Below are 14,021 nucleotides of genomic sequence, written 5' to 3' on the forward strand. Positions count from 1 at the left end.
GCAGTCTCAGCCACACCTGGGCAGCGCTGACAGTCCGGGGATGACGTGAAGCCCATGTTGCACAGGTAGTCACGGAAGAATCCGTGACCGGACAATACCTGTGCTAACTGGAAAGTCACGTCTCCGTGCTTCCGTGACTGCCAGGCCTTGACGTCCGGAATCACACGATGTGCCCAGCGCACGTAACGACTGGCCTCCTCGTTACCCGCATCCGCGTCCCACTGGGCTTGCCAAGCCTGGTATGTACGCTCGCGTTCATCCGCCCGGATCGTTTCACCAGCCTCCGTCCGGTCCTCCTGGTGAAGACGGTGATAAACTCTGCTGTCCTCGTCGATCAGGCGGCAAATCGGGATTAGACCGGCCAGCAGCACCGCCGTCTCACCGCGCACTGTGCGGAACGCTCTGCAGACCCGAATCGCCGTCTTGCGCTGTACTCGACCAACAAGCCTGCGGCATTGCTGTCTTTCCAAGCCTTCCGACCATACTGGGGCTCCGTAGCGAAGGATGGAATCTGCTACAGCCGCCAGCAGGCGGGCTCGAGACGATTTCGGGCCGCTGTGATTAGGCAGAAGCCGTGCCACCGCCTGGGCGACCTTCTCCGCCTTCGCCGCTGCCTTCTCGACGTGAGGGAGCCAGGATAGATGATCCTGGAGCCAGACTCCCAGGTAGCGGATGGACCGGGAGAAGGGAACCACTACACCGCCGATGTTGATGGAGACCGACGGTGGTCTCTTCAGGCTGGAGATGATCGTCATCTCAGTCTTCTCGGGCGCCAGGGAGAGACGGTGACGAGTCAGCCATTCTGCAATCGATGCTACAGCTGTCTCGGCCTTCGAGGCCGCGGCTTCGGGAGTCACCGCCGGGACGAGAAGTACCAAGTCGTCGGCATAACCGACTAGCTCGGTCCCCTGTGGCAGCGACACTCCCAGGACCCCGTCGTACAGCACGTTCCACAAGGTTGGCCCCAGAATGGAGCCCTGCGGAACTCCCGCGCTGATGTGCTGCTCGACGGGTCCCTCACTGGTTTCGATGATTAACCGCCGGTCCTTGAAGTAGCTGCGAATTATCCTACGCAGCGGGGATGGCACGCCTTTCTCACGCAGCACGTTGGCGATGGACTGCCAGGACGCGGTGTTGAACGCGTTGCGGACGTCCAACGCTACCACCATCAGGCAGCGATTGTCTCGCTGGTTAGTCCGGCGGAAGGACTTGGCCGTCCTTCCCATCTCCACAACTCGCTGGATCGCGCTGATGGTGGATCGCCCCTTCCGGAAGCCGTACTGGTGATCCGACAGTCGTGGGGCTTCAGGGTCCTCAAGGTGAAGATTCAACCGGGACAGGATCAGGCGCTCCAACACCTTGCCGAGTGCGTCTAGCATGCACAACGGCCGGTACGAGGAGCTTTCCCCGGGAGGTTTGCCAGGCTTTGGCAGCAGCACCAAGCGCTGCCTCTTCCAAGACGAAGGAAACTCGCCACGGTCGAGACAGTCCTGGTACAGACGGCAGAAGACCTCCGGGTACTCCCTGATCGCTGTCTTCACGGCTGCATTGGGGATCCCGTCCAATCCCGGCGCCTTCCGGTTGGCCATGCACGCCACGATGTCCAGCAGCTCTCGCGTGGTGACAGGCATCAGCGACTGCCCATCCTCGACGTCCTCCTCTGCCGGCCACTCGACAGCCGGGTGAGTCGGAAACAGGTCCCCAGAGATGCGTAGCAGCTCCTCCTTGTCAGTCTCGGGAGGCACGTAACTGCCACGAATCCGAGACATGACAGTCCGGTACCCTGCTCCGAACTCGTTCTCCTCCGCCAGTCGGATGAGCTCATCAAACTCAGTGCGCTTGCTGGCCCGAATCGCCTTCTCCATGGCCCGCCTCGCAGTCCGGTGGTGCGCTGCTGCGATGCTGCGCTCCTGCAAATCGACCGTGGCAACCATACGGTCGCGAGCTGCTGCACATTCCTCACGAAGGCGTGTGAGCTCCGGTGTCCACCAGAAGAGGGCTCGATGGGGATCACGGTGCGACGAGGTGATCCGCGCCATCGTTTGGTCGCATGCCCGCAACATGGCATCGACCATCCCCTCCTGGTTTACTGCTCGCTCCTCGAAGTTCGCTGCGCTAAGTGCTGCTCGGAACGCCTCAGCTGAAAACTGCGAAGCCTTCCATCTCCTGCTTGACTGGTGGCCTCGTACCCGCTGCTGGTCGTGCTGCTGCTGTCGCCGGCGATTTTGCTGTTGTTGTTGCCGCCGATGATGCCGCTGCTGCTGCGGTCGCTGGTTCTGGCTTTGGTGCTGCTGCTGACGTTGGAGCTGAGGTGAGGAGGACGGCCCGACGGTGTAAAGGATGTACCGGTGGTCGGAAGCCGTATAAAACCGCGCCAACGAGTCAGGAGCCACTGCCCATGTGTCGGGGCGCGCGATAGTCTCGCTCGCGAACGAGACATCCACGACGCTGGGTGTGGCAACACCGTTCCCGACGAACGTTGGGGTTGTTCCCTGGTTGAGGATCCTCAGCCCAAGCTGCTCGATGGTGTTGAGCAGCGCCTCACCTCGCACGGTGTTCCGCTCGCTTCCCCACTCCTCATGCCAGGCGTTGAAGTCGCCTGCCACTACGACGTGATGGTGGGAAAGTGCCTCCAGTTCGAGCGCCTCAAGAAAATGCTCGAACTCACCGAGAGTCAGTCGTGGAGGAGCATAGCAGCTGACGAAAACAACTCCTCCAATCTGGGCGGCCACCAATCCGGGCGTTGGGCTGCGCCACACACGCTGGATGGGATATGCTCCGGTGGCCACCACGGCCACTGCCCCCGATGAGTCCACTGACCACGTTCCGTTGTTCTCCGGAGGCCGGTACACCTCCGAAAGCAGCAGCACGTCGATCCGCTCAGTCCGAGCGGATTGCAGAACGAAATCCTGTGCGGTGCGTCCACCACCCAGGTTCGCCTGCAACACTCGCAGTTGTTGCCTCACACCTGGCACGGTGCCGGCAGTTGTCCACAGCTCTGGTGACCGATGTTGTGCGGGCCACCACACTTAAGGCATTTGGGCTCCAAAGCGCAGGCTTTCGCCAGATGACCGGTGCTGCCACAGCGGAAGCATTTGCCTCGGTAGTCCGCTTCATTCCGACAGTCCCGCACGATGTGCCCCGTTTCCAGGCACCGCAGACAGCGACGCTGGGAGATCGGACGACGAGGGACCTCATGAGCCACGCTGATGCACTGGCAAAGAGACAGTTTTGCCTCGTACAGCTGCTGCGCCTTTACCAGCGGAAGACGAACACGTGCGCGCTTCGTGCCATCGCTCAGCTCCCAAACTTCACAGAAGGTGATGCCCGGGGCTACTCCAAGCTTAGCCCGAATCGCCTCCTTCACCTCATCAACGGTGGCCAGCGAGTCGACATGGGTGATCAGCAGCTCACCCATCTCAGTCAGCACTCGCACTGCACCCATTTCGCCAATGACACTCTGGATCTTATCCGCGAGTGCCTCACTGTCCGCGCTTCGACTAATGGGGACACGGAGATGATCCTGTGCCGTTCGCCGGCCCATCCCGATAGCCGTGCGGACCTCTTCCAGTTCTGGGGCCGTACGTAGCTTCAGATACACCTGCGTCCAGGTTGTACCTACTGCCGGCGCCACTTCGATGGTGTCTGGACGCACGTTACGGCGAGTCGGCTTTTGTTGACTCTGCTGTTGCTGTTGTCGCGGCTGGCTCTGCTGCTGCACCGTTGGCCGCTGCTGTCGCGTCTGCTGCTGCTGTTGTAACGTTGGCCCCTGCTGTTGCGTCTGCTGCCGCTTCTGCAACGCCGGCCACTGCTGGCGTGTCTGCTGCTGCTGACGCTGCTGGGATGGCTGTTGCTGCCGGATTTGTTGCTGCTGCTGCTGCTGTTGTGATGGCTGCGCCTTACCACGGCGATTGCCACGCTTGCGCTGCACGCGCTTAACCGGCTCACTACTGGCCACCTCTGCCCACGTGCGCTGCTCCTCGGCGATGCTGGCGTAGTAACCCTGAGCAGTCACATTCTTGGCGCCAATCGACTGCAGGATAAGCTCGTTCAGCGCCTGCCGGTCCTTCATGTGTTCTTCCCGAAGCCGCTCTTCACGCTGGCGAGCCTGCTCCTGGACCGCCTGTAGCTCCTGACGAGCACGCTCCTGAACCTGCTGCATATCAATCCGAGCCTGCTCGGCGTTGGCGTCCATACGCTGACGGAGAGCCGAGAGCTCCTGCTGCAGGTCCTGAATTGTCGACAGTAGCTGCTCATTAGTGAGGGAAGTCTCACTCATGAGCTTCCTCAGCTCGACCATCTCCGAGCTAGCTGGCTTCATTGTCGGTAGGGACACTCTAGTCACGGCCACTTTCGCCTCCATAATCTGCGGAAGCTTGGCCGGTCTCACGTCGGATGAGTCAGCCCTGGGACGAAGGGATCGCCCAGATACTGACATTTTCCGCACTTTATGCTGGATTTACTCCCCCTCACGGGAGGACGCCAGCAGCGGACTGCCCCGTGAGAACCACCACAGCAGAAATGGTATTCGAGCAGTAAAATCGTTCAGGGAGGTGGTGTTTCGTCACGTTAGGTCGTTCCACGATTTATCAAGACCGAGCTAGACCCCCAAAAATGCCGAATTGGCCAGGGGGGGGGGTGGAAAATGACCCAGGGGGGTGGGGGGCTAGATGTAATTGCCCCTCCTGAGCAAAACTCCCGAACACACCAAGCTCCTATCTCCCCTCCTTTCACCCGAAAATGGCGAAAAACCCGAAAATCCACCAAAAATCCGCGATTCCTGATCCGGGGGGGGCGGTGGGTGGGTGGGGGGGGCGCGGAAAAAATTTCAGGGGGTGTGGCAAGTGGTCCCCGAATTTTAGAGCCCAAAACCGGAATTTTTTGCAGCCCGCAAATAATTTTCCGCAGCGTTTTTATGTTTTTCACCTTTTTAACGCCTTAATAAGGAAATCCGGAAAATGCGGGGGGGGTGCTGGAGGTCCGGAAAAAATCCAGGGGGTGCGTCTGGAGGTCCCCGAATTTTCCAGCACAAAACCGGAATTTTCCACTGCACTTGTGTAATTTTCCGGCGAAGTCCAAAATTTAATGCACCTTGATAAGGCCTTAATAAGGCCGGGGGTCACTGAGGGCGATGGGGTGAGGTGGGAGCGGGGGGAAAAATTTTCCCCGAATCGTCTCTCCGTGCTCAACCACCTCCAACACTCACGAAACCGATCAGGCGATAAAAATTTTCCACTTTATAACACACTCAATATTTTGTACCATGGGAAAATGCCGCCTGGGCAGTTCTGTCACCACGTGTTGCAAAAGTGTTTTCCACTTTTTTCAGCACTAAAATCACCGATTTTGATGCGGTTTTTTCACAAAATCACTTCTTTGGCACTCCGCACACGATTTAAAACATATCCGGTCCAAATCCGTTCAAAATTCACTGAGCTGTGAGTGTCCAAAGTTCCCCATACAAAATGTATGGGCACCAAAATATCGTTTTTTGTCGCACTTCCACTGCTCCGATCGACTCGGAAACCGTTTTATCGGCTTCAGCGGCCACGATTTACCTTAAATCAACCTCTTCCGGCAGGAAAAGAGGTGATTTTTTGCACACCTGAACACCGGTTCACTTTGGTGCTCCCGGAGGGGGCAAAAACACAACAAAACTATATTTGCACAAAAATTGTCGTTTTTTGGCCGAACTTCACTATTTTTGGGTAAATCGGGTGCTCTAAGCACGATTTTGACACTTTTAAAACGATTTTATTACGATTTTCACCAAATTTTCACCACTTCTTGACGGAGCGTTTGTTTACCACATCTTCACTTGTCAGCACCCAGGTGACAATGACAGGGATAACTGGCTTGTGGCCGCCAAGCGTTCATAGCGACGTGGCTTTTTGATCCTTCGATGTCGGCTCTTCCTATCATTGTAAAGCAAAATTTACCAAGCGTAGGATTGTTCACCCTTTCAAGGGAACGTGAGCTGGGTTTAGACCGTCGTGAGACAGGTTAGTTTTACCCTACTGGTGTGCATTGTTTGTCGCTATCTTAACGGAATTCCTGTGCAGTACGAGAGGAACCACAGGTACGGACCACTGGCTCAATACTAGTTCGAACGGACTATGGTATGACGCTACGTCCGCTGGATTATGCCTGAACGCCTCTAAGGTCGTATCCAATCCGAGCTGATAGCGCTTCTTATACCCATTAGGTGGTCGTAAGCTAGCGGGCCTAACAACCCTCCGAGAACCGTCCGTGCTGTCCATTGGCACACTGGCGTCTCATCCCCGCTTACTACTAGGCCGCAAAGGGCGGGTTCGCGCTGCACGTGTTAGTACCATACATGTTGGGAACACCGGTGGACGAGCTTGCCGACTGTGGATATCACTAGTTTCGACACCTACGACCGCCCGCAAACGACGGGACTACAGGCTGGGAGCTTCAAGTTGTAGAGATGCGTTCGCATCGATCCTCTCAGGCGACCCATGCTTGGTGGTTAGTGCTTGCGCGTGCGCGCCCCGTGTGTGCTGGAATTGGCCAACCAGTGCACATTGGTGGTGCGTACCGTGACTTGCACCATGTGACGAGAGTGTTGAAGAACACTGTGTGGTGACTCTATGCCTATGTGATGGGGTGCTTGTAACACACGACCGAACCGACGGCTCGTTGGATGGTCACGACAGTGTGGTGCAGGTGCGCCCATGTGTAACGAATACATTGAGTGCCGTTGGAGGTTAGCGGTTGGTTGGTTGCATGCTACAACTTCGCGTTGTACATGGGCTGGCCGCTGCGCTTCCTTCGGGTTGCCACTTGATGTTGATAGGGTTGATGTATTGTGTTCGTTGACTTTTGGTTCATTCCAAAAGTCTTCGGACTTAGATAATTTTACAAGTGTCGGCGCTCTCGGACCGAAAATAAGAAGACAACTAAGAAGAAAAAGAGAAAGAAGCTAATAGTGGAAAGTATTCTTCTTCAAAGAAGGAACAAAAATTTTACAAGTGTTGAAAAATTTCCTAAGTCCAAAAAATTTTCTAAGTCCAGAAAATTTTCTAAGTCCCACAAAATGGAACATGATGAAGAAGATACAGAAGTTGAAAATTTTTCTAAGTCCAAAAAATTTTCTAAGTCCAGAAAATTTTCTAAGTCCAAAGTGTTGGAACAATTTCCAAAGGCCCATAGGTTGCACTGAATTTTCCTAAGTTGGCCACAAGTACCCATGAGGTATCGAGAAGGTTCACCCGAAGGACATAATATGTCCCAAAGTACCGATAGAGTACCCACAAATAGCACCGCGTTGGCCTAAGTTGGCCAAAAGTACCGATAGAGTACCCACAAGTAGCACTGAGTTGGCCTAAGTTGGCCAAAAGTACCGATAGAGTACCCACAAATAGCACCGAATGGGCCTAAGTTGGCCAAAAGTACCGATAGAGTACCCACAAGAAGCACTGAGTTGGCCTAAGTTGGCCAAAAGTACCGATAGAGTACCCACAAATAGCACCCAGTTGGCCTAAGTTGGCCAAAAGTACCGATAGAGCACCCAAAAGTAGCACCCAATTGGCCTATGTTGGCCAAAAGTACCGATAGAGTACCCACAAATAGCACCCAGTTGGCCTAAGTTGGCCAAAAGTACCGATAGAGCACCCACAAGTAGCACCCAATTGGCCTATGTTGGCCAAAAGTACCGATAGAGTACCCACAAATAGCACCCAATTGGCCTAAGTTGGCCAAAAGTACCGATAGAGTACCCACAAATAGCACCGAGTGGGCCTAACATGGCCAAAAGTACCGATAGAGTACTCACAAATAGCACCGAGTGGGCCTAACATGGCCAAAAGTACCGATAGAGTACCCACAAAGAGCACCCCATGGGCCTAAGTTGGCCAAAAGTACCGATAGAGTACCCACAAATAGCACCCAATTGGCCTAAGTTGGCCAAAAGTACCGATAGAGTACCCACAAGTAGCACTGAGTTGGCCTAAGTTGGCCAAAAGTACTGATAGAGTACCCACAAATAGCACCGAATGGGCCTAACATGGCCAAAAGTACCGATAGAGTACCCACAAATAGCACCGAATGGGCCTAACATGGCCAAAAGTACCGATAGAGCACCCACATATAGCACCCCATTGGCCTAAGTTGGCCAAAAGTACCGATAGAGTACCCACAAAGAGCACCCAATTGGCCTAAGTTGGCCAAAAGTACCGCCAAGTAGCACCATAGAGGCCCGAGTAGAGCGAAATGTGGGCCAAATTGAACATTTGAAAATTTTTACAAGTCCAGAAAATTTTCTAAGTCCAGAAAATTTTCTAAGTCCAAAGAGTTGGACAAATTTCCTTAGGCCCAAAGGTTGCACTGAATGTTCCTAAGTTGGCCATCAGTACCCATGAAGTATAGCGAAGGTTCACCCGAAAGACACAATACGCCCTAAAGTACCCACAGAGTACCCACAAGTTGCACCCAATTGGCCTAAGTTGGCCAGAAGTACCGACAAGTACCACCATAGAAGCCCGAGTAGAGCGAAATGTGGGCCAAAGTACCGAGTAGTTGCCACAAATGCCCAAATGGATACCAAAATGTGGTACCAAGTACCTAACTGTTGCAACAAATGCTAGCTTTCTGAGCAAAAGCTGTGGACCAATTTCGTAGAAGAACCGCCTAGGCGAAAAGGCAAAAATCGCCGAAGCTGGCCCGCTCGCAGAGCTCGCGGGCCAGGAGATACTCATAGGGCGCTTTACTAGAGTGGGGAACTTGAGAATTTTTGTGTCCGAGACTTTGGGCAACTTCGCGGCCGCCCCCTTAAAGTAAAAGATTTTCTCTGGGTGCCTAAAATTCGCAATTCCCGCAAAGTCGGGAAGACGTTAAAGTTTTTGCCCAAAAAATGGCCATCGATTTAAGGTGATTTTCCAATAAGAAAATTTTTCCTAAGATGAATTTTTTCGAATATTTCCTAAACTAAGCGTCGGAGCACATGGCCGTGGAGGAACTTTTGGTAGCTTTTGGCAAGGGCTATCGGATGAAATAATAAGAAAGGCCATCAGAGCGATATTGGATTAATGCGGGCTCATAAACGCACCTGAGAAGTGAAAATTGGTACCTTGCACGCAGGATGCAAGAAATGCTTGAGTGTTAACCATCATCGGTACCAAGTACCTAGGTTATATCGAGTGCGTAGATGGAAGTCGGTACCAAAGGGAAACCTTCCTAGGCTAGGTGCACGCAAGTGAGTATGGATCGATCAGTAGAAAGATGGGAAGCCATAGGAAACCTTCCTAGGCTAGGTGCACGCAAGTGAGTATGGATCGATCAGTAGAAAGATGGGAAGCCCAAGGAAACCTTCCTAGGCTAGGTGCACGCAAGTGAGTATGGATCGATCAGTAGAAAGATGGGAAGCCATAGGAAACCTTCCTAGGCTAGGTGCACGCAAGTGAGTATGGATCGATCAGTAGAAAGATGGGAAGCCCAAGGAAACCTTCCTAGGCTAGGTGCACGCAAGTGAGTATGGATCGATCAGTAGAAAGATGGGAAGCCATAGGAAACCTTCCTAGGCTAGGTGCACGCAAGTGAGTATGGATCGATCAGTAGAAAGATGGGAAGCCCAAGGAAACCTTCCTAGGCTAGGTGCACGCAAGTGAGTATGGATCGATCAGTAGAAAGATGGGAAGCCCAAGGAAACCTTCCTAGGCTAGGTGCACGCAAGTGAGTATGGATCGATCAGTAGAAAGATGGGAAGCCATAGGAAACCTTCCTAGGCTAGGTGCACGCAAGTGAGTATGGATCGATCAGTAGAAAGATGGGAAGCCATAGGAAACCTTCCTAGGCTAGGTGCACGCAAGTGAGTATGGATCGATCAGTAGAAAGATGGGAAGCCCAAGGAAACCTTCCTAGGCTAGGTGCACGCAAGTGAGTATGGATCGATCAGTAGAAAGATGGGAAGCCATAGGAAACCTTCCTAGGCTAGGTGCACGCAAGTGAGTATGGATCGATCAGTAGAAAGATGGGAAGCCCAAGGAAACCTTCCTAGGCTAGGTGCACGCAAGTGAGTATGGATCGATCAGTAGAAAGATGGGAAGCCATAGGAAACCTTCCTAGGCTAGGTGCACGCAAGTGAGTATGGATCGATCAGTAGAAAGATGGGAAGCCATAGGAAACCTTCCTAGGCTAGGTGCACGCAAGTGAGTATGGATCGATCAGTAGAAAGATGGGAAGCCATAGGAAACCTTCCTAGGCTAGGTGCACGCAAGTGAGTATGGATCGATCAGTAGAAAGATGGGAAGCCATAGGAAACCTTCCTAGGCTAGGTGCACGCAAGTGAGTATGGATCGATCAGTAGAAAGATGGGAAGCCATAGGAAACCTTCCTAGGCTAGGTGCACGCAAGTGAGTATGGATCGATCAGTAGAAAGATGGGAAGCCATAGGAAACCTTCCTAGGCTAGGTGCACGCAAGTGAGTATGGATCGATCAGTAGAAAGATGGGAAGCCATAGGAAACCTTCCTAGGCTAGGTGCACGCAAGTGAGTATGGATCGATCAGTAGAAAGATGGGAAGCCATAGGAAACCTTCCTAGGCTAGGTGCACGCAAGTGAGTATGGATCGATCAGTAGAAAGATGGGAAGCCATAGGAAACCTTCCTAGGCTAGGTGCACGCAAGTGAGTATGGATCGATCAGTAGAAAGATGGGAAGCCATAGGAAACCTTCCTAGGCTAGGTGCACGCAAGTGAGTATGGATCGATCAGTAGAAAGATGGGAAGCCATAGGAAACCTTCCTAGGCTAGGTGCACGCAAGTGAGTATGGATCGATCAGTAGAAAGATGGGAAGCCATAGGAAACCTTCCTAGGCTAGGTGCACGCAAGTGAGTATGGATCGATCAGTAGAAAGATGGGAAGCCATAGGAAACCTTCCTAGGCTAGGTGCACGCAAGTGAGTATGGATCGATCAGTAGAAAGATGGGAAGCCATAGGAAACCTTCCTAGGCTAGGTGCACGCAAGTGAGTATGGATCGATCAGTAGAAAGATGGGAAGCCATAGGAAACCTTCCTAGGCTAGGTGCACGCAAGTGAGTATGGATCGATCAGTAGAAAGATGGGAAGCCATAGGAAACCTTCCTAGGCTAGGTGCACGCAAGTGAGTATGGATCGATCAGTAGAAAGATGGGAAGCCATAGGAAACCTTCCTAGGCTAGGTGCACGCAAGTGAGTATGGATCGATCAGTAGAAAGATGGGAAGCCATAGGAAACCTTCCTAGGCTAGGTGCACGCAAGTGAGTATGGATCGATCAGTAGAAAGATGGGAAGCCATAGGAAACCTTCCTAGGCTAGGTGCACGCAAGTGAGTATGGATCGATCAGTAGAAAGATGGGAAGCCATAGGAAACCTTCCTAGGCTAGGTGCACGCAAGTGAGTATGGATCGATCAGTAGAAAGATGGGAAGCCATAGGAAACCTTCCTAGGCTAGGTGCACGCAAGTGAGTATGGATCGATCAGTAGAAAGATGGGAAGCCATAGGAAACCTTCCTAGGCTAGGTGCACGCAAGTGAGTATGGATCGATCAGTAGAAAGATGGGAAGCCATAGGAAACCTTCCTAGGCTAGGTGCACGCAAGTGAGTATGGATCGATCAGTAGAAAGATGGGAAGCCATAGGAAACCTTCCTAGGCTAGGTGCACGCAAGTGAGTATGGATCGATCAGTAGAAAGATGGGAAGCCATAGGAAACCTTCCTAGGCTAGGTGCACGCAAGTGAGTATGGATCGATCAGTAGAAAGATGGGAAGCCCAAGGAAACCTTCCTAGGCTAGGTGCACGCAAGTGAGTATGGATCGATCAGTAGAAAGTGGGAAGCCCAGTACCAAATGCCCTAGTGAAGACCGTAAACGAATATCATGAACCGAGAAGGAGCACCAAATGCCCTAGTGAAGACCGTAAACGAATATCATGAACCGATAAGGAGCACCAAATGCCCTAGTGAAGACCGTAAACGAATATCATGAACCGATAAGGAGCACCAAATGCCCTAGTGAAGACCGTAAACGAATATCATGAACCGATAAGGAGCACCAAATGCCCTAGTGAAGACCGTAAACGAATATCATGAACCGAGAAGTAGCAACGAATGCCTGAAAAAGTACCAAGTCCACGGTATAGAGTAACGAGAGTTAACCGCCGTGATGTATGCAATGAGGGCAGCCATTGCATGGGTTCTGGACTTGGTTCGCGAATAACTTTTTTGCTAGACATCGGACAAAGTTGACGTGGAAGAACGAAATGTAGCATTTGGTGCCACCTATCCAAAACTTTTTCAAGATTGAAGATCCGATCGATACAGCCTGAGTTATAGGCAAAAGTTGGTGCAAAATTGAGCATTTTTAATGGTGAAAAATCGGTACTCCTCGAATAGCTCCTGTTGGAAGCATCGGACCACATGGTCGTGGAGGAACATATTGTAGCGCGCGGTGTCAAGTATCGACACCCAAAACCGCATGTCCGATGGACGGAAAATGACCAAGTTATAGTGAAAACTTGGTTGCACCAAATTCCCGAAGAAGTGCAACGAGAAGGTGAATGCGATGGTTGTTCGTCGAATAGCTCCGGCCACAGACATGGTAGCGATTAGTGGTGCATGGAAGAAATCTAGCCACAAGTGCCATCTACCCATGGCCAGAAGAAAGTGTGGCCATATCTTGGATACCGGCGGAGCTATGGGGCAAATATGGGCCAAAAATGGTGCAAGTTGGACCAAAAATCCGACCAAGTGCGCGAGGCGCTTTCGTGAATAGCTCCGGCCACAGACATGGTAGCGATTAGTGGTGCATGGAAGAAATCTAGCCACAAGTGCCATCTACCCATGGCCAGAAGAAAGTGTGGCCATATCTTGGATACCGGCGGAGCTATGGTGCAAATATGGGCCAAAAATGGTGAAGTTGGACCAAAAATCCGAAAAAGTACCTAGGTAAATGCGATGGTTGTTCGTCGAATAGCTCCGGCCACAGACATGGTAGCGATTAGTGGTGCATGGAAGAAATCTAGCCACAAGTGCCATCTACCCATGGCCAGAAGAAAGTGTGGCCATATCTTGGATACCGGCGGAGCTATGGGGCAAATATGGGCCAAAAATGGTGCAAGTTGGACCAAAAATCCGACCAAGTGCGCGAGGCGCTTTCGTGAATAGCTCCGGCCACAGACATGGTAGCGATTAGTGGTGCATGGAAGAAATCTAGCCACAAGTGCCATCTACCCATGGCCAGAAGAAAGTGTGGCCATATCTTGGATACCGGCGGAGCTATGGTGCAAATATGGGCCAAAAATGGTGAAGTTGGACCAAAAATCCGACCAAGTGCGCGAGGCGCTTTCGTGAATAGCTCCGGCCACAGACATGGTAGCGGTTAGTGGTGCATGGAAGAAATCTAGCCACAAGTGCCATCTAGCCATGGCCAGAAGAAAGTGTGGCGATATCTTGGATACCGGCGGAGCTATGGGGCAAATACGGGCCAAAAATGGTGCAAGTTGGACCAAAAATCCGAAAAAGTACCTAGGTAAATGCGATGGTTGTTCGTCGAATAGCTCCGGCCAGAGACATGGTAGCGATTAGTGGTGCATGGAAGAAATCTAGCCACAAGTGCCATCTACCCATGGCCAGAACAAAGTGTGGCCATATCTTGGATACCGGCGGAGCTATGGGGCAAATACGGGCCAACAATGGTGCCAGGTGGACCAAAAATCCGACCAAGTGCGCGAGGCGCTTTCGTGAATAGCTCCGGCCACAGACATGGTAGCGATTAGTGGTGCATGGAAGAAATCTAGCCACAAGTGCCATCTACCCATGGCCAGAAGAAAGTGTGGCCATATCTTGGATACCGGCGGAGCTATGGGGCAAATATGGGCCAAAAATGGTGCAAGTTGGACCAAAAATCCGACCAAGTGCGCGAGGCGCTTTCGTGAATAGCTCCGGCCAGAGACATGGTAGCGATTAGTAGTGCATGGAAGAAATCTAGCCACAAGTGCCATCTACCCATGGCCAGAAGAAAGTGTGGC

The sequence above is a fragment of the Anopheles funestus genome, assembly GCF_943734845.2.
Source record: "Anopheles funestus chromosome X unlocalized genomic scaffold, idAnoFuneDA-416_04 X_unloc_39, whole genome shotgun sequence".
Taxonomy (NCBI): Eukaryota; Metazoa; Arthropoda; class Insecta; order Diptera; family Culicidae; genus Anopheles; species Anopheles funestus.